The sequence below is a fragment of the Conger conger genome, chromosome 6 (genome assembly GCF_963514075.1).
Source record: "Conger conger chromosome 6, fConCon1.1, whole genome shotgun sequence".
In the NCBI taxonomy this organism is placed as follows: Eukaryota; Metazoa; Chordata; class Actinopteri; order Anguilliformes; family Congridae; genus Conger; species Conger conger.
Window position 1 is genome coordinate 2,521,302 of NC_083765.1, and position 20,773 is coordinate 2,542,074.

Consider the following 20,773-nt stretch of genomic DNA (forward strand, 5'->3'; position numbering starts at 1 on the left):
TCATCTGCTGCCCCCTTCTGGAAAATTGGGTGACTGTCAAAGCCTCAGATCAAAGGACTTCCTTTGAATCCACGCTATGCAAGCTGGCGACCCCTCCTGTTCTGGAGGAGAACTGCGGATGTCACTGGGTGACCGGACACAACATGTCAAACCTCTGTGGATAGCTACAGCAACAGAAGACTTGAGTCCACAAAATAAGACTAATAAATACCTAATAAAGTGTGTAGTTAGTAATGAGTGTAGTTAACTTATATTTACATTTACATTTTTGTCATTTGGCAGACGCTTTTAATCCAAAGCGACTTACAAGTGCATAGGTTCTACCATAAGTCAAAGCCAAGCAGGCAGAGATCTGTGTGGTGACTTGGGTGTCGGGGGGGGGGAAGGAAATAAAGAGTTGGGTGTCATCAGCGTAAGAATGATAAGAAAAGCCATGGGAAGCGATAACAGAACCAAGAGACATGGTGTATAGCGAGAAGAGGAGAGGCCCAAGAACTGAGCCCCGCGAGACACCAGTTTGTAGGGGGTGAGGGTCGGAGACTAAGCCCCTCCAAGTCACCTGGTCGGAGCGACCAGAGAGGTAGGAAGAAAACCAAGTGAGTGCAGACCCTGTGACACCCATCCCAGACAGCGATGAGAGCAGAATCTTATGGTTGACTGTATCGAAGGCGGCCGACAGGTCGAGGAAGATGAGGACAGAGGAGAGGGATTTGGCTTTAGGAGAGTGGAGTGCCTCAGTGACCACGAGCAGGGCGGTCTCAGTGGAGTGGCCACTCTTGAAGCCAGACTGGTTGGGGTCATGGAGATTGTTGTGAAGAAGATAAATGGACAGTTGGGAGCAGACCGCCCATTCCAGAGTTTTAGCGAGAAAGGGAAGAAGAGAGACAGGCCGGTAGTTGTTCAGGGCAGAGGGGTCAAGAGTAGGTTTTTTGAGCAGGGGAGTGACTCTGGCCCTCTTCTAGGAAGAGGGCATGGTGCCGGAAGAGAGGGAGGTGTTGATTAGAGAGGAGAGAAAAGGGAGAATGTCATCGGATATAGACTGTAGGGGAGAGGGGATGGGGTCAAGAGGACAGGTGGTCGGGTGGTGGGAGTTTCAATGTGTCGGCGTCAGAGAGGGGAGAAAAGGAGGCTAGGGAGTAGGGGAAGGTAGGAGGGTCAGCAGGGGGAGAGGGTTGTGAGAAGGAATTGCGAATGGCATCAACCTTCTTTTAAAAGAAGGAGACAAAGTCATCAGGTGTGAGTGATGAGGGGGGTGGGGGGGGGGTGGGGGGCAGAAGAGAGGAGAAGGTTGAAAACTTTTTGCGGGGATTAGAGGCGGCCGCGTTAATTTTCGAGTGAAAGAAGGAAGATTTAGCTAGAGAGACAGAGGAATGGAAAGATGATAGGAGGGCATGGAAGGAAGCTATATCCAAAAGCCAAGGACTGGGGGGGGAGGCCCGAGCTAGTTTGGTGGTGAGGGGACACAGAGAGTCAAAGGAAGATGAGAGGGAGGACATGAGAGTTGTAGCAGCATCATCGGGAGACAGTCGAGAGAAAGACTCCGTGGATGGTAGGGAAGAGAGGATTGTAGATGAGAGAGTGGAGGAAGACATGTGGCGTAGGTTCCGCCAACAGGTGACAGTGGATGGTGGGAGAGATGGATGGGTGGAAGAGAAAAAGAGATGAAGGAGTGGTCAGATATATGGATTGGTGTTACAGAGAGGTTGGTTGTTGTGCAGCTCCTTGTGAAGATGAGGTCAAAAAGGTTGCCTGCTTTGTGGGTGGGAGGGGAAAGAGTGAGGGTAAGGTCAAAAGAAGAGAGGAGGGAGAGAAAGGTAGACTGGGTGGACTCTGAGTTGAGGTTGAAGTCACCCAGGAGGATCAGGGGGGTGTCATTGACTGGTGAGGAGCTGAGGAGGATGTCCATCTCATCCAAGAAGCTCCCCAGAGGACCCGGGGGGCGATAAACAACAATAAACAGTTTGCACGGCAAAGTAACAGAAACCGCATGAAATTCAAAAGAGGAGAAGGCGAAGGATGAGGAGAAGACACTAGATCTCCATGAGGATGAGATTAGGAGACCTGTGCCACCTCCTCTGCCAGAAGTTCTGGGTGTGTGGGGAAAAGAGAAGGCAGAGGAAAGGGCAGCCGGGGTGGCCGTGTTCTCTGGTGAGAGCCACGTTTCAGTTAAAGCAAGAAAGTCAAGGTTGAGGTGGAAGGCATAGGCAGATATGAAGTCTGCTTCCTGGACGGCAGACTGGCAGTTCCAGAGGCCACCAGCCACACAGAGATCAATACCAGCGGATCTGGGAGGGAAGATGAGGTTAGAGATACTGCCCATGTTGGCGGGAGGCGAACCTCCTACCTGACTGGGACCTGGGGAGAGGAGAGAGGACAGGGGTGGGAAGGAAACACAGGGAGGGAACTAGGGAGGACAAGAGGAATACTACGTAGTGAAATGAGGGCAGGCAGCAAAAACAAAATCAATCATCAGGCTCTCAGACAGCCTCGATGGACACCCGTAGATAGACACCCTCGACTTTGTACGCCTGTGACTTTGTACGCCTGCGACTTTGTACGCCTGCGACTTTGTCTGCCGAGACAAGTAGCCGAGGCTGCCGCTGGTGCGCTACACAACTGCTTAAATAACACTGACACTGAATCACAGAAAATGTTACAAACCCACTGGAGAACACTAATGCACACTGAAGTGAGTTCAGGTGTGCCAGTAATTATACCCTAAGCAAGGTGCAAACTATTGGCTCCTCCTACAACAAAAGCTGTGGCCTGCCAGCCAGTAAAAACAATAGCCTAACTTAATAGCCTAGCTCACCTGAGAGAAACAAACACCTAACCCAGTTTCACTGTAATCTAAATAAACACCACTTGTATTAGCTAACAAACAAACAAATACACAGCAGAACACTATAATGAGAACTTAAACTGAATTTAGAAACAGCAAACAAACAAATGATACCTAACTAATCCAGGAGTAAATGCTACCAACCCACTGCAGAACACTAATGCACACTGAAGTGAGTTCAGGTGTGCCAGTAATTATACCCTAAGCAGGGTGCAAACTATTGGCTCCTCCTACAACAAAAGCTGTGGCCTGCCAGCCAGTAAAAACAATAGCCTAACTTAATAGCCTAGCTCACCTGAGAGAAACAAACACCTAACCCAGTTTCACTGTAATCTAAATAAACACCACTTGTATTAGCTAACAAACAAACAAATACACAGCAGAACACTATCATGACAACTAAATATTGAATTGACTATTTAATAAGGCTTAAACCTAGCTATAAAATCACTCATGACTAAGTATGTTCCGTTATAAGCAATTGGAAATATGCTGGTATTTAGTGTGACATGGTGCACCCTATATTTAACAATAACAATAACAATAACTAGTAATAGTCGCTTTGGATTAAAAGCGTCTGCCAAATGACTAAAATGTAAATGTAAAATGTAATAACTGCTTGTTGACAGTTACTGCAATAGGGCTATATAACGTGGGTATTAACCCAGGGTTGCAATAATGTAATTATATTTACAAAAAGCTATGAATGTATCAAGATTCTGTTTTGTTACTTATGGACATAAATTTCATAAACATTTTCTTTAAGAACATTAAAACGGCTTATATGTTAATTACGTTGTAAAGCACAATGACAATGTACATTATATACCTAAAATTACACATTTGTTTAATTATGATTTGCAGCATGGATGACGAAAGCCGTCTGCTTCGTAGTCTAAATGGTAAATGGTTGGCATTTATATAGCGCCTTTATCCAAAGCGCTGTACAATTGATGCTTCTCATTCACCCATTCATACACACACTCACACACCAACGGCAATTGGCTACCATGCAAGGTGCCGACCAGCTCGTCAGGAGCATTTGGGCGTGTCTTGCTCAGGGACACTTCGACACAGCCCGGGCGGGGGATCGAACCGGCAACCCTCCGACTGCCAGACGACTGCTCTTACTGTCTGAGCCATGTCGCCATAGAATAATTAAATAATACATAAGATTTGAATAGCATTAATACACGTTTTATCTTCCACGGCTTCATTTCAAGTTTCATTTAAAAAATCATAGGCTAGGACACGTTGTTGTCAAAACATATCTAAATCACACACACATCACATCATTGACCCATGTACTAAAAAAAGTCACATCAACTAGGTGCCGTCATCAAAGCACACTGTGTTGAAAGCATAGACTGTATAAAGAATAGGTTTAAAGTTTCGGCGTTCTATGACGAAGTAGTATGTTACTTTTTACTGGTAGTTTACTGGTGTTGTATTTGATTTGGGACACCGCCCTTTCCCCGCATATTCGGTAGCACAGCTCCTCATCCAGCCAGTCAAAATATAGCAGAAACCTCATCCATCCAATCACAACACAGCAGAAATATCATCCAGCCAATCACAACACAGCAGAAATATCATCCAGCCAATCAGGGGGAGGGGTGGACAGTGAGCCACGGATGATTGGACTGTCGAAAGGTCATGTGGTCTTTGTCATGTGACAGGGGTGTGGAGATGGGCAGGGAGCTGGTGGTGACGTTCTTCTGCTTCCTGGCCGTTGGTGAGTTCCAGAGAAATGCAATTGTGTCCCTGGTGAGTTCAGTTACGAGCGAGACAGGTCTGCCCTCCGTTTCTAAATACTACACGGTTCGGGAGTGGAGAGCTCCAGTCCTGACGGACCGGTGTGTATCCTGGTTTTTGTTCCAGCCAATTATTTTGGTTTCGGGTTTCTAAACCGCTGTAGAGGCCAATGCTGGCTCAGTGCTGTTCTGGTTCACCACAGCGAAGCAGCCATGGGCATGCATGGAGTCTGCAGGGTCATGAGTAACGCAAGTGTAAGGTCAAAGGAATGGCTGGCCTGATGAGTGCAGAAGTGGGGATGAAATCCTGGACCGGATCAACCCTCGACCGGACAGAATCATAATGGATTTAATCAGAACTGGGTCAATTATATACGTAATTGTTTTGGATTGAATTACTTTTCTGCACTGACCTGACAAAATTGGAATATGTTGGAAAATGCTAGCTTAAGGTTTGCCGTCTTGAAAGCACGTCTGTATCCCCCCCCCCATCTTCCATCACACAGGCCACAGCCAGCTGCCCCCCCCCCTCCCCCTCTCTGCCTGCCCAGATCAGCGTGTCCCCCCCTTGGCACGCCCTCCCTCTGTCGCAGTCTGACCTGGGCCTCCTCTTCTCCAACACCACCCCGTTCGCCTGCTCGCAGTCCCTGCTCATGGTGCCTCCTGCAGGGGCGCGCTCCACACCGGGGGTCCAGGCTTCCTTTGGGCCTTACTTCACCTCACAGGTAAAACACACACACACACACACTTACACACACACACTCTCACACTCACACACACACACACTCACACACACACACACACACACACACACACACACATACACACACACACACACACTTACACACACACTCACACACTTACACACACACACACTCACACACTCACACACACACACACTAACACACACACACACACACTTACACACACACTCACACACTTACACACACACACTCACACACTTACACACTCACACACTCACACACTCACACACTCACACACTTACACTCACACACACACACACTAACACACACACACACACACACTCACACACTTACACACACACACTCACACACTCACACACTCACACACACACACTCACACACTTACACACACACACTCACACACACACACACACACACACACACACTCACACACACACACTCACACACTTACACACACACACTCACACACACTCACACACACACACTCACACACTCACACACACACACACACACACACACACACACTCACACACACACACTCACACACTTACACACACACACTCACAGACTCACACACACACACACACACACACACACACTAACACACACACACACACACACATACACACACACACAAACTCACACACACACACTCACACACTTACACACACACACTCACACACTCACACACACACACACACACACACTCACACACACACACACACACACACACACACACACACTAACACACACACACACACACACACATACACACACACACAAACTCACACACACACACTCACACACTCACACACACACACACATACACACACACACAAACTCACACACACACACACACACTCACACACTAACACACACACACACACACACACACACGCACACACACACTTACATGCATACTTACACACACACACACACTTACATGCATACTTACAAACACACACACTTGCATGCATACTTACATACACACACACGCATGCATACTTACACACACACACACACACCCATACACACACTTGCATACTCACACAAACACACACACACACACACGCTCACACATTTACACACACACACACACACACACACACACTTACATGCATACACACACACACACACACACACACACAAGCCCACAAAGCCAACACGCACACACATATGCGCATCCACACAAACACATGCAAACATGCATGCACACGTGAATAAATTCACAAGCACATACATACACAAACAGTACATACACACACAGGCATGTGTTCTTGTCTGTCCTGCATCCATGTACACACACATTTTCTGGATTGGTCTTCTTGTGTGTGTGCATGTGTGTGCAACTCTGTTATTGTTATGATCCTGATCCAGTTTTTAGTGCAGTAAGTGAATTCTGTCCCAGATAATAACTGACAGTGCAGAAATGATAATGTTCCTGAAGCTGAGATGAGCTGTTGATGTTTAACAATACTTAAACGTCAAAGACTGGAAACATAAGAACAGTCAACAAACATGAAAACAAGAACCCTCTCCTTCTCTCCCTCTCTTTCCAATTCAATTCAATATTCTTTATGAGCATGAAATACATACAGTAAATATTGCCAAAACATAACAGAAACACACACACACAAATACAGCAATTCCAGATATAATTTAGAAACAGAGAACAAAATAGACTATTTACTGCAACTGATTTACTGCAATTTTATTTACAAGTTGAGCAGGTAATATGTTCAGGTGTAATGTAATGTGTTCTTTTATTTCATCTGGGTGGTTTCTCACTGCCACTGTTTCTCTCTCCCGTTCTCTCCCTCTCCCTCTCTATCTCTCTCCCCCTCTCTCTCTCCCTCTCTTGCTCTCTCTCTCCCCCTCTCTCCCTCTCTCTTGCTCTCTCCCTCTCCTTCTCTCTCTCTCTCTCCCCCCCTCCAGCCAGTCCCTGGGTCCCCCCTCCCTCTCTCCCCCCCTCTCTCAGCCTTCCTCTAACACTGTGGAAAGAGAGAGGGACGGGGAGAAAGGAGAGAGGTTCAGGGTTGGTGTTTTGTTTCACTGGCGCGGGGATGCCAGCAGAGGGTGCTGTGTCACTCTTCACGCGTTCAAGGAGACAGAAGAACAGAGAGCTTCCTGTGTCACACAGGTAAGCTCAAGGATATTATAATCCTGCTATCTGATTGGTTAATAGCAGTGAGAAAACAATACTTCTAATAACTATGACGCTTGTTTACAGGTCTATTTCAATTAGTACTACACACTATGGCAAAGCAGTCATTCAAGTCAAAATGAAAGACTGCTTTTAATTGGATTGTGTCTGTAATATTAATAATAATAATAAACTTTATTTATAAAGCACATTTAAAACAACCATGGTTGACCAAAGTGCTGTACAAAACCAGGCAATAAAATTAAAGATAAAATGAAATAAAATGAGATGAGATGAAATGAAATGAAATGAAATAAAATGAAATACATGTACATTATCTGGATCCCCCATTTATGTCTGACATAAAGGCCTCACTAAAAAGGTGGGTTTTTAACAAGGATTTAAAAACATCTATGTTTTGGGCAGATTTAATATGTGGCTGTTCCACAACTTGGGGCCAGCTACCTCAAAGGCCCGGTCACCCCTCCTAGCTCTCCTCGACATAGGGACATCTAAAAGTTGCTGATTGCATGATCTAAGTGATCTAGCTGGGGTATACATATTGACGAGTTCAGACAAGTACGTAGGTGCTAGACCATTCATTGCCTGAAAAACAAATAATAAAATTTTAAAATTTATTCTGTAACGGACAGGAAGCCAATGTAGGGATGACAGTGCTGGTGTAATATGTTCCCGTTTCTTTTTGCCAGTCAGAAGGCGGGCAGCAGCATTCTGCACTAGCTGCAGACGGCAGAGAGAGGACTGGTCTAAGCCTATATACAGAGAATTGCAGTAGTCCAGCCGAGATGTTATAAAAGCATGGACCACTCTTTCCAAATCTTTTTGAGAAAGATAGGCCTTGACCTTGGCTATTTGTCTTAACTGAAAAAAGGCAGCTTTGACAACAGCACTAATTTGCTTCTCAAGTTTAAAGGCACTGTCAAAGGTGAAACCAAGGCTTTTCACAGCAGGAACATTTTTGGGGGCCAGGGGGCCCAAAGCACCAACAATGTCCTCCAATTGAGCTGGATGTCCAAACATAATGACCTCTGTCTTATTTTCATTTAAATGCAGGAAGTTAGCATCCATCCAGTTTTTTAAGTCTTTAAGACATGCAAGTAAAGGCTGCAGTGATTTCTTGCATTGAGATTTTACGGGTAAGTAAATCTGTACATCATCAGCATAGCAATGGAAAGAAAGGTTATGCTTCCTGAAAATTGACCCCAGGGGCAGCATATATAAAGAAAATAATATAGGACCTAGAATAGAGCCCTGGGGGACTCCACAAGTGAGTGGGACTGTATCTGAGGAGTAATCTCCCACATGGACAGAGAAACTCTGTCCAATAGGTACGACCGAAACCACTCCAAGCCAGCCGCCTTAATACCCACACAGTGTTCAAGGCGAGATAAAAGAATCTCATGATTCACGGTGTCAAATGCCGCTGTCAAGTCTAAGAGCACCAGGATAGCAGGCTCACCAGAGTCTGTAGTTATTATCAGATCATTAAAAACTCATAAAAGGGCAGTTTCAGTACTGTGCCGAGGTTTAAAACCAGACTTTCACAGATGTCATTTTTATCTAAAAGTGATTGTAACTGAATAAAAACTGCTTTCTCCAATACTTTAGACAAAAAAGGTAACTTGGAGATAGGCCTAAAGTTAGAGAGAACCGAGGGGTCAAGATTTTTCTTTTTGAGCAGTGGTTGCACTACAGCATGTTTGAATGCAGCTGGGACACATCCTGAACTGAGACAGGTATTGATTAACAATAATACGCTAGCACCAACTGAATCAAAAACTTCTTTGAGAAGACGAGAGGGGATGCTGTCTGAGGAGCAATATGTAGGCCGCAGATGCTTAATTATATCTGAGAGCGAAGGGAGGGATATAGGCTCAAACTGGTCAAAAATGGCAGAGCACAGAGATGGAGGAGGGTCAATGGTAACACTCAATGTGTTAACACTCGTGTGGGCTAGCCTAAGAGTAGAGACCTTCTCAATGAAAAATTTAAGAAACTTTTCACAGAGTGTGGGTGAAGATATGATGGGGGATACATCACGGGGGTTAATAAGGGAATTAAAAACATTAAAAAGAACCTGAGGCTTGTGGGTGTTTTTGAAGACTAAGGTAGATATATATACTCTGTTTTGGCAGTTTTAACAGCTCTCTGGTAGTCTGATAGGCAACTACGCAGGATTTCTAGAGAGACATGGAGTTTATCCTTTTTCCACTTTCTCTCAGCGCGCTTGCAGAGAGAAGGAGTAGAGAACGAGTGGAATCATTAAGCCACGGCTCTGAAAGTGCTTTGGTGCGTCTAAGCCTAAAAGGAGCAACAGAATCCAGTATTTCAGAACATGTAAAATTAAACATGGAGATAAGCTCCTCAGCACTGAGAGCACAGTTCGCATCCAGCGCACAAATCGAGGAGACGCTGAAAATATCAGAGAACTGTGATGCGGTCGACTGGTTGATCGAGCTCAAACGGCGTGCGGAGGCGCGTGATTTGATTCCCGAGCAAGGGATAGAAGATGTAAACAGGACAGGTAAATGGTCTGAGATACATGCTGTTGTACAGATTTCATTTACAGAAACAGATAGACCAAACGATAAGACAAGATCCAATGTGTGTCCCTTTTCATGTGTCGGGCCAGATACAGATTGGATGAGATTAAAAGAATCAATTAAGTGCAGAAATTCCCTGGTTAAAGGTCTTGATTCACAGCACACATGGACATTAAAATCACCTAAAATTAAAATATGGTCATATTTAACCATGATCCCCGACAAAAAGTCAGCAAAATCATTAATGAAGTCCGTGTTACATTTTGGCGGACGATAAGCAACAGCGCAGAGCACCGGGGAGGACAGGTTCATTTCAAAGAGCTGCAACTCAAAACTAGAGTAACTAGGTGTGGAATGACACAGTCGGCACATGAGATTAGATCTAAACACTGAGGCTATGCCTCCACCGTTACCAGTGGTGCGAGGGGAGCTGAGGAATGAACAGTCAGGGGGAAGGAGTTCAGAGAAAGGTGCATATTCGTCAGCATGGAGCCAGGTTTCCGTAATAAACATAAAATCCAATCCCCGGGAGATAAAAAAGTAATTTAATAAAAATGTTTTATTAACTATTGACCTTGCATTTATTAGAGCCATGCGAAGGTTTACCTGATATTGTTTGAATGGGATTTCATCCTGTTTGCACCTGTGCTGCTCTGTGTCTGTGGTTTCATAAAAAAGGACTCCTGCAAAGGTGTATTTACTGGTTGTTTTACTATTCACTACAGTATACACTCTCAAATGGAGAGTCAACATATATTTTTAAAACGGTCCAACAGGCATTACAAAAACATAACTTGAAAGTGACAATACATGACAGTACTTTGACTTACACACTGAAGCCAGCAGACAGACATTCTTGTAATACAGCAATTATACATAAGACAATCCAGTTCACAAGACATGGGTAAACTGTAGCATTAACATTGTTAAACCGCAACATTCCCTCTAGGGTCTTCCAGTGCACTTGTCCCTGGTTATGATTTGCACTTTATTGTACGTCGCTCTGGGTAAGAGCGTCTGCCAAATGCCCGTCGTGTAATGTGATGTAAATGTGCACTCCTACAGAGGCTTGCAGGTCTTGCGACACTTTCGTCCTCTGTGGACTCTCTCAGGCGCCTCTGGGGCTGTGCGTCGTCTCTCTGGACCTGCCGAAGCGCTGGTTCCGGGCGGGAAGGCGACACGGCCACGCACTGCACTACCCGCCCAGGCACAGGGACCGCCGCTGGGCCCGGCGACACCGCCACAGGACCGAACCCGGCCGCTCCGCCCACCTCGTCCAGCTCTACTACTCCTCCAGCGTGGCCTCGGGCCCCAGACGGGCGCCCCCTGGCTGCGTGGAGGAGCAACTGCAGCAGTCCCAGAGGAGGCTCCGGTACCTTGGGCCGCTGGCTGGCGCTGGGGGGGACGATCAGTCTGGAGGGCAGCTGGGCCGTTCGGATCGGCAGGAAGAGGAGGAGCTACTACTGGATCCCAATGTACTGATTGGTTATCGGCGGGGACCGGTCCGTGCCGGTCGACCAATCGGGGTTTCTGTGAGCGTGCGGGCAAATTTCACCGGGGATTTTGTGGTCATCAGGTACGTTCATCCCAGACCTGGGTTCAAATAGCATTTGTTTTGGATTGAAATACTTTTCTGTGCTCTATTGATCCTGCCTGGAGTATTTGGAGGCGCAGATGGGCGGGGTTTACACTTCTGGGATCATTTCATTTGTCCAAATACACCAGGCAAGCTTAGACAAATGCAGAAAAGTCTTTGACTCTAAAACAAATCCTTCGTGAACCTAGGTCTGGTTCATCCGAGTGACACTTTAACACTCAGTTCAGCTTCTCCTCCATTGTGCAATGTCTCTTTAATCCAGACTCCGTGTGAGGAAGGGGTTGATGTCCTTGCTGGCCCAGCCGTCTGTGGCATCCGAGTTCTGGTCCACTTCGCTGGAAAGGACCCCAGGATCCAGTCATGACATCATCTCTGTCATCTGCCTGAGGGACGCGCGCGGGCAGGGCCGCAGCGGCAGGTATGCAGCGCGCCCCTGTGAGGTCATCAGAGAGCCAGGTGTGATGACCAATGAGGGATGGGCGATTGGTGACATTACCTTTTGCACAGAAACCAGGGAGGAGTTCGACCAGTCAGGGAGTGCGTTGTTAACAGAACAATAGAGCAATGCGGATGGTGATTGGTGGATGCCCAGAGCCCGGCAGGGTGATGTCCTGACTTTGCTCCAGTGCCACGGGAGCAGTTCCGCATTTAAACCAGGGATCACAGATCTCCACCTGCCACTTAAAAACCAGAGGGGTGCCCCACCAATCATGGAGTTTGGAACTGCTGGTCGCCTGGACAGCCAAGTGCCTCTCGGTCATCAGAACAGTACTCTGATTGGTCGAGCTCCTCTCTGTCTTCGATGCATAAAATTGAAGACCACTACCCTACCCCTATTCCATTATCCCTGATTTAAACAAAATCTGATATCTGACCAATATAAGCAATTGATTGAGTTCATCAGAATGTTTGTTAAATCAGATACTATACTCTCTATCTGTTTCTCTTCTTTCTCTCTCTCTCTCTCTCTCAGCCCCTCTGTTCTTCATCAGGTCGCATGTTTCTCATTGGATGGTTTGGAGGGGAGCTTTAGGGTTGCCATGACAGTGGCCGTACACTGGTGGGTGGAGTATTCTGGCCGCAACAGCCCACTCCCGCCACACGGTGGAGTGGTGAGCACATTCTCCTTCACAGACCGGGAGATCGTAGGCATCGCCCCCATAACTGAGGTACTACCACCTGCTGTGACTACGACGACTGCTACTGCTACTACTGCTACTGCTACTACTGCTTCTACTACTGCTACTGCTACTACTACTACTGCTGCTGCTGCTACTGTACTGCTAATACTGCTACTACTACTGCTATTGCTACTACTGTACTGCTACTGCTGCTACTACTACTGCTACTACTGCTACTACTATTACTACTACTACTGCTACTACTGCTACTACTGTACTGCTACTACTATTACTACTACTACTGCTACTACTGCTACTACTGTACTGCTACTGCTACATAATAATACAAAACGTTTATATGGAAACCATATCAAAATCAGCAGTTAGTTCATCAGTTAAAGCATTTCTATTTCACCCTCACCTTGTCTCTTTGGTCTGAACTGGATAATGGCTCACTGCCATAAACTTGCTCTGAGGAACCAAGTTTTCACACAGAGCAGCACGATCATCAACACTGCCATCCTGAACAGTCAGCGCGTGTCAATTCCTGTCCTGGTCCTGGCTGTGGGTCCTGAGGGGAAGGTGTCTGACGTCACCGCCGCGGTCACCTGCCGTTCGGCTAACGAGGACATCGTCAAGGTAACTGCGCCGCAGTGTGAACTCTGCTGACGGAGCGTCTTCACACTTGTCCCTGCATTCGATCTGCACTTCGTTGCGTGTCGCCCTGGATGAGAGCGTCTGCTAAATACCTTGTGATGTAATGTAATGTAATGTAATGACAGAATTCATCTCATTGGGTTTGAGGATACGCAGAGTTAGTAATGCTCGTCGTCTGATTGGTAGGTTTCCAGTGACTGCTCCACCCTCTTTGTGGACGGGAGCGAATCGGGGGTGGGCAGCGCTTGTGTGGGGGTGGAGTTCCGCCTGGGCAGGCTCGGGGGGGGGCAGTGCGTGTCCGTCTGGGTGCCCGCGCTGCCCCTCCGGGTGTCCCTCTCCGACCCCGTCCTGAGCCCCATCCAGGGCTGGAGCCAGCTGGCCCAGGGCCGGTGAGTCCCGTCATCGCTCAGAAACAAACGGCTCCCAGCCCTCCCCAAGGGCATCTGAAGCAGGGGTGGGCAACTCCAGTCCTGGGTGTGTGCAGGATTATAGCAGGGGTGGGCAACTCCAGTCCTGGGTGTGTGCAGGATTATAGCAGAGGTGGGCAACTCCAGTCCTGGGTGTGTGCAGGATTATAGCAGGGGTGGGCAACTCCAGTCCTGGGTGTGTGCAGGATTATAGCAGGGGTGGGCAACTCCAGTCCTGGGTGTGTGCAGGATTATAGCAGGGGTGGGCAACTCCAGTCCTGGGTGTGTGCAGGATTATAGCAGGGGTGGGCAACTCCAGTCCTGGGTGTGTGCAGGATTATAGCAGGGGTGGGCAACTCCAGTCCTGGGTGTGTGCAGGATTATAGCAGGGGTGGGCTGTCTACAAGACAGTAACTTTTATCAGCTTCTGTTTATATCGAAGAATGTGGCTAAACAGTTTTAGGTGAATTAGAAGCAGTGTTACTCAACAGGGTAGGAAAGTATTGATTGGAAATGTGCTCAATGCTCAATGCTCATGGTCTCTGTGCTGCGAGACACAGGTGCACCCTGTGCTAAACGCTCACGGTCTCTGTGCTGCGAGACACAGGTGCACCCTGTGCTAAACGCTCACGGTCTCTGTGCTGCGGGACACAGGTGCACCCTGTGCTAAACGTTCATGGTCTCTGTGCTGCGAGACACAGGTGCACCCTGTGCTAAACGCTCATGGTCTCTGTGCTGCGGGACACAGGTGCACCCTGTGCTAAACGCTCACGGTCTCTGTGCTGCGGGACACAGGTGCACCCTGTGCTAAACGCTCACGGTCTCTGTGCTGCGAGACACAGGTGCACCCTGTGCTAAACGCTCATGGTCTCTGTGCTGCGGGACACAGGTGCACCCTGTGCTAAACGCTCACGGTCTCTGTGCTGCGGGACACAGGTGCACCCTGTGCTAAACGCTCACGGTCTCTGTGCTGCGAGACACAGGTGCACCCTGTGCTAAACGCTCATGGTCTCTGTGCTGCGAGACACAGGTGCACCCTGTGCTAAACGCTCATGGTCTCTGTGCTGCGAGACACAGGTGCACCCTGTGCTAAACGCTCATGGTCTCTGTGCTGCGAGACACAGGTGCACCCTGTGCTAAACGCTCACGGTCTCTGTGCTGCGAGACACAGGTGCACCCTGTGCTAAACGCTCACGGTCTCTGTGCTGCGGGACACAGGTGCACCCTGTGCTAAACGCTCACGGTCTCTGTGCTGCGGGACACAGGTGCACCCTGTGCTAAACGCTCACGGTCTCTGTGCTGCGAGACACAGGTGCACCCTGTGCTAAACGCTCACGGTCTCTGTGCTGCGGGACACAGGTGCACCCTGTGCTAAACGCTCACGGTCTCTGTGCTGCGAGACACAGGTGCACCCTGTGCTAAACGCTCACGGTCTCTGTGCTGCGAGACACAGGTGCACCCTGTGCTAAACGCTCATGGTCTCTGTGCTGCGAGACACAGGTGCACCCTGTGCTAAACGCTCATGGTCTCTGTGCTGCGGGACACAGGTGCACCCTGTGCTAAACGCTCACGGTCTCTGTGCTGCGAGACACAGGTGCACCCTGTGCTAAACGCTCACGGTCTCTGTGCTGCGAGACACAGGTGCACCCTGTGCTAAACGCTCATGGTCTCTGTGCTGCGGGACACAGGTGCACCCTGTGCTAAACGCTCACGGTCTCTGTGCTGCGAGACACAGGTGCTCCCTGTGCTAAACGCTCATGGTCTCTGTGCTGCGAGACACAGGTGCTCCCTGTGCTAAACGCTCACGGTCTCTGTGCTGCGGGACACAGGTGCTCTCCCGTCTATCAGCGTTCTGCGGTCCAGGTCCTGGCGCAGTTCACTGCTCAGTCTGTGGAGACCGGCCAGCTCACCTACATGCTGGGTTCACCCGATTGGTTCATGGACGTGACTGAACTGGTCCGTGACTGGCTGAAGGTGGAGCACCCAATGGTGGCTGAGCTCGACGAGCGAACCTATCTGATTGGCTTACAGCCTGGAGTGACATCCCTGCAGGTGAGTGCAATACCTCAAAAGTTATAACAATCAATCTATCAGTCTGATGGTCTGTCTATGTCTGAATGCCTGTGGGTATACCGGTGTGTGTGTGTGTGTGTGTATGTGTGTGTGTGTGTGTGTGTGTGTGCATGTCTATATATGTGTATACTGTCACTGCGCACCTTATTAGGAACACTATTTTGATCATTCTTTGTGGCATGGATTCCACAAATGGTAAATAAAGCATTTATAAAGTGCTTTTATCCAAAGTGCTTTACAATTGATGCTTCTCATTCATACACGCACTCAAATACCAATAGCGATTGGCTGCCATCCAGGCACCGACCAGCTCATCAGGAGCAATTTGTTGGCTGCACATGCATGCTGCGAATCTCCAGTTCTACCACATCCCAAAAGTGTTCAACTGGATTCAGATCCGGTGACTGGGAAGGCCACTGAAGAACATCGAACTCATCGTTATGAAACCAGTTTGAGATGACTTTTGCTTTGTGACATGGTGCATTATCATGCTGGAAGTAGCCATTAGAAGATGGGTACATTGTGACCATGAAGGCCATCTGCCTGCAGAACTGCCACTCACTGGATGGTTTTTTGTTTTTCGCTCCATTCTGAGTAAACTCTAGAGACTGTTGTGCATGAAAATCCCAGGAAATTAGCAGTTACAGAAATACTCAAACCAGCCCATCTGGCACCAACAATCATGGCATAGTCGGAATCACTGAGATCACATTTTTCCCACATTCACATTCAGTGAAGCTCCTGACTCGTATCTGCATGACTGTATGCAATGTACTGCTGCCACATGATTGGCTGATTAGATAATCACGTGAATAAATAGGTGTACAACTGTTCCTAATAAAGTGCTCAGTAAATGCGTGTGTGTGTGTGAGCGCGTGTGTGAGTGCGTGCACGTGTGTGAGTGTGCGTGTGTGTGTGTGAGCGCGTGTGTGAGTGTGTGTGTGTGTGTGAGCGCATGTGAGTGTGTGTGTGTGTGTGAGTGAGTGTGTGTGTGTGTGTGTGTGTGTGTGAGTGTGTGAGTGAGTGAGTGAGTGTGTGTGTGTGTGTGTGTGTGCGTGCGTGCGTGCGTGTGTGTGTGGGTGTGTGAGAGAGTGTGTATGTGTGTGTGTGTGAGTGTGTGAGTGAGTGAGTGAGTGAGTGAGTGAGTGAGTGAGTGAGTGAGTGTATGTGTGTGTGTGTGTGAGTGTGTGTGTGTGTGTGTGTGTGTGCGTGTGTGCGTGCGTGTGTGAGTGTGTGTGTGTGTGTGAGAGAGTGTGTGTGTGCGTGTGTGTGTGTGAGAGAGTGTGTGTGTGTGTGAGAGAGTGTGTGTGTGCGTGTGTGTGTGTGAGAGAGTGTGTGTGTGTGTGAGAGAGTGTGTATGTGTGTGTGTGTGTGCGTGCTTGTGGATTGAGACGGGTTTTCTGTCTCTTCCTGTCCCTCTGCCCCTCAGGTCATATCTAACCAATGGGATGGAGTCCTGGGTTCCTGTGATGTCACTGTGACTGCGGACCATGTGACAGCCGGTGACCTATCGGTCCAGCTGGTGGGAGGACTGAGTCTGTCAGTCACTGCCAACCCGGCCCACCCCTCCATAGTCACGGCAACGGCTATGGCTCACAACATTCTGTACAGCTATGGGCAGGTTTGTGGGAGACCATGCCACAGATTCTTGATCTTACCAGACGGTCAACTCTTTCTTCCCTCCATCCTCTCTGCTTCTTAAAAAAAATGTTTTAATACTGCGGAACATCCATTGCAACAGCACTGCCCTTGGTCACTTAATTAACTTTCCAGAACATGCACTGAATGTGAATGTTTATTGCGTTTACAGCATCTGTGACCGTGCATTATATTACATTTAGCTGATGCTTTTATCCAAAGCGACTTCCAGTTGATGAGCTTAGGTCGGGGACAATCCCCCCTGGAGCAATGTGGGGTTAAGGGCCCGACCGCTGCGCAGATCTTATTGTGGCTAAACTGGGGTTTGAGCCATTAAGCTTGCATTTTAACCCCCCTGGCTCCCTGAGCAACACGCTTACTCTGCTGGGCCACAGCCACAGCCACAGCGAGCCACGGCCACAGCCACAGCCACAGCGAGCCACAGCCACAGCCACAGCGAGCCACAGCCACAGCGGGCCACAGCCACAGCGAGCCACAGCCACAGCCACAGCCGTCTCCATCCCCGTGTCTCTGGCACACACCTCCGCTTCATTTCTGAGGACAAGTGAAGCACCTGCTCCTTGCTGCTCATTTCAGTGTCCCTTCATGTACACGTGCTGTCGCTCATGTACACACGAGCATCTTGATAACTGCCTCTCCCTGGCTCCACAAGTATCCTCCACTGCCAGAACCTGCAGGTTCTTTCTGTATAATATACGCCGCATCCGTCATCTCCTGACGGAGAAAGCCACCCAGCTCCTAGTCCAGGCGCTCGTCATTTCCCGCCTGGATTACTGTAACTCCCTCCTAGCCGGTCTCCCAGCGTGCGCCATCAAGCCCCTCCAGCTGGTCCAGAATGCTGCAGCCCGCTTGATCACCAGTCAGCCCAGGTCGGCTCATGTCACCCCGCTTCTCATTGGCCTCCACTGGCTTCCTATTGCCGCACGCATCCGATTCAAGGCCCTAGTGTTGGCATTTCAGGCTGCTAAGGGGACTGCCCCACATTACATACAATCCCTGATCACTCCCTACTCCCCAGCTAGACCACTCCGGTCTGCCAGCTCTGGTCGCCTTACGGTTCCCTCTCTACGGGCACCTGGCGGTCGAGCTGCACGTTCACGCCTGTTTTCCGTTCTGGTTCCTCAGTGGTGGAATGACTTGCCTACCACTGTCAGGACAGCAGAATCCCTCCCCCTATTTCGACGCAGACTCAAAACACACCTCTTCAAACTCTACCTTAGTCCTCCCTCCTGATTTACCCCGCCCCCCCCTTCTGATACCCCTATCCCTGTCTAACCCCCCCCCCCAAAAATAAAAAAATAAAAAAATAAAAAATAAAAAATTGCACTTATGATGACGACTATATGTTTAGAACAGCAGTCCAGGTGTATTTTCCTAGTTCTGGATGTGATGCTTTGACTTGTGGTAGAACCTATGCACTTGTAAGTCGCTTTGGATTAAAAGCGTCTGCCAAATGACTAAAATGTAATTGTAAAATGAGCAAAGGAAAGCATAACTTTGTTCTCAATGTTGGTCAAAATGGTTGTTTCTTTAAAGAATGTCTGCAAGCACACATGGATTTTTGCTAGTGTCCTAAAGTGGTCTGAAACATATGCAGTAATGGCATTAAATCGACTCTAACAGAGTGCAGTTGGGGACGTATGTTCTCTGTAGCTGCTGAGTGTGTGTGCTTGTGTGTGTGTGTGCATGCGTGTGTGCGCTACACTGCTGTGTGTGTGTGTTTGTGTCTTTTAGGAAGCATCCTTCAGCATCTGGCTCCAGTTCAGCGATGAAACGGCCACGCTAGTCTCCGCCTTCGAGCCCGCCCCCTTCTCCCTGCAGCTGTCCTCATTGGCTGAGACTGTGGTCGCCGTGACGCCCGGGCCGACCCAGCGGGTGGTTGCCCAGGGCGATGGAGGCGGACCTTTGCTGAGGGCAGAGCTGCTGGTCTCCACCTGTCAGCCAATGACTGACTCGGCTCAGAAGCAAGCAGCCAATGAGAGAGCAGGCGTGGGAGGAAGGGGCGGGACTAAGACGCTAGCCAGGGGCTCTGGTTGGGTGAGAGTGAATGTGGACTGGGAGCTCCACCCTGAGGGCGGCGAGGAGCCCAGGTTCGAGGTGCTGGAAATGTCTGACCTGTCCGAGAGAGAGCTGTATGAACTGACCACTTCCTCCGGCCTAGACAGAGAGGAGGAGGACGATGAAGATGCCTACGGTGGCAGGAACCACAGCCTGAGGTAAAAAATAAATACATCAGGATCTTTCCATCCTTGTTGCAGAGCTATAATACAGTCACCTCCAAAAATATTGGAACAACGAGGCCAATTCCTTTGTTTTTGCACTACACTTAGTACATTTGGGGTTGAAATGACAACATAAACACGAGACAAGAGTTCAGAATTTCAGCTTTTACAGTGGGAGCAATAATTATTTGATCCCTTGCTGATTTTGTAGGTTTGCCCACTTACAAAGAATGGAACTGTGTAGAATTTTAATCATAGGTACATTTTAATATTGAGAGACAGAATATCACAAAATAATCCACAATAACAACATCATATAAATTTTATATCATATTTTCACATGAAATAAGTATTTGATCCATAGAACAATAGGACTTAATACTTGGTGGAGAAACCTTTGTTGGCAAGCACAGAGGTCAGATGTTTGTAGTAGTTTTTCACCAGGTTTGCACAGATCTTGGGAGGGATTTTGGTTTAACTTCTCACCAAGCTGCTTGCTTATTTTCTTGTAGCCCATGCCAGCCTTGTGCAGGTCTACAATTTTGTCCCTGATGTCCTTAGGCAGCTCCTTTGTCTTGGCCATGGTGGAAACATTGGAATCTGATTGTGTGGACAGGTGTCTTTTATACAGCTACATAACGATGTAACAAGTTGACACAGGGGTTTTGGGTAATGAGTTGAGATTAGGAGTGCTTCTCAATGGAAAGCTAACTGGTCTGTGGGAGCCAGAATTATTGCTGATTGGTAGGGGATCAAATACTTATTTAATACAAAAATACGATAATAAATTTATAAAATGTATATGATGTTGTTATTGTGGATTATTTTGTGATATTCTGTCTCTCAATATTAAAATGTACCTTTGATTAAAATTCTACACAGTTCCATTCTTTGTAAGTGGGCAAACCTACAAAATCAGCAAGGGATCAAATAATTATTGCTCCCACTGTATTTCATGGTATTTACACCTAGATGTGTTAAACTACTTAGAACATAGAACCTTTGGTAT

The 20,773-nt window shown here is 48.1% G+C and overlaps 1 pseudogene; it reads left to right on the forward strand.

The window, feature by feature from the left end:
- Positions 1-4,531: 4,531 nt before the first annotated feature.
- Positions 4,532-19,762, forward strand: LOC133130445 (transmembrane protein 132C-like; annotated as a pseudogene).
- Positions 19,763-20,773: the final 1,011 nt, after the last annotated feature.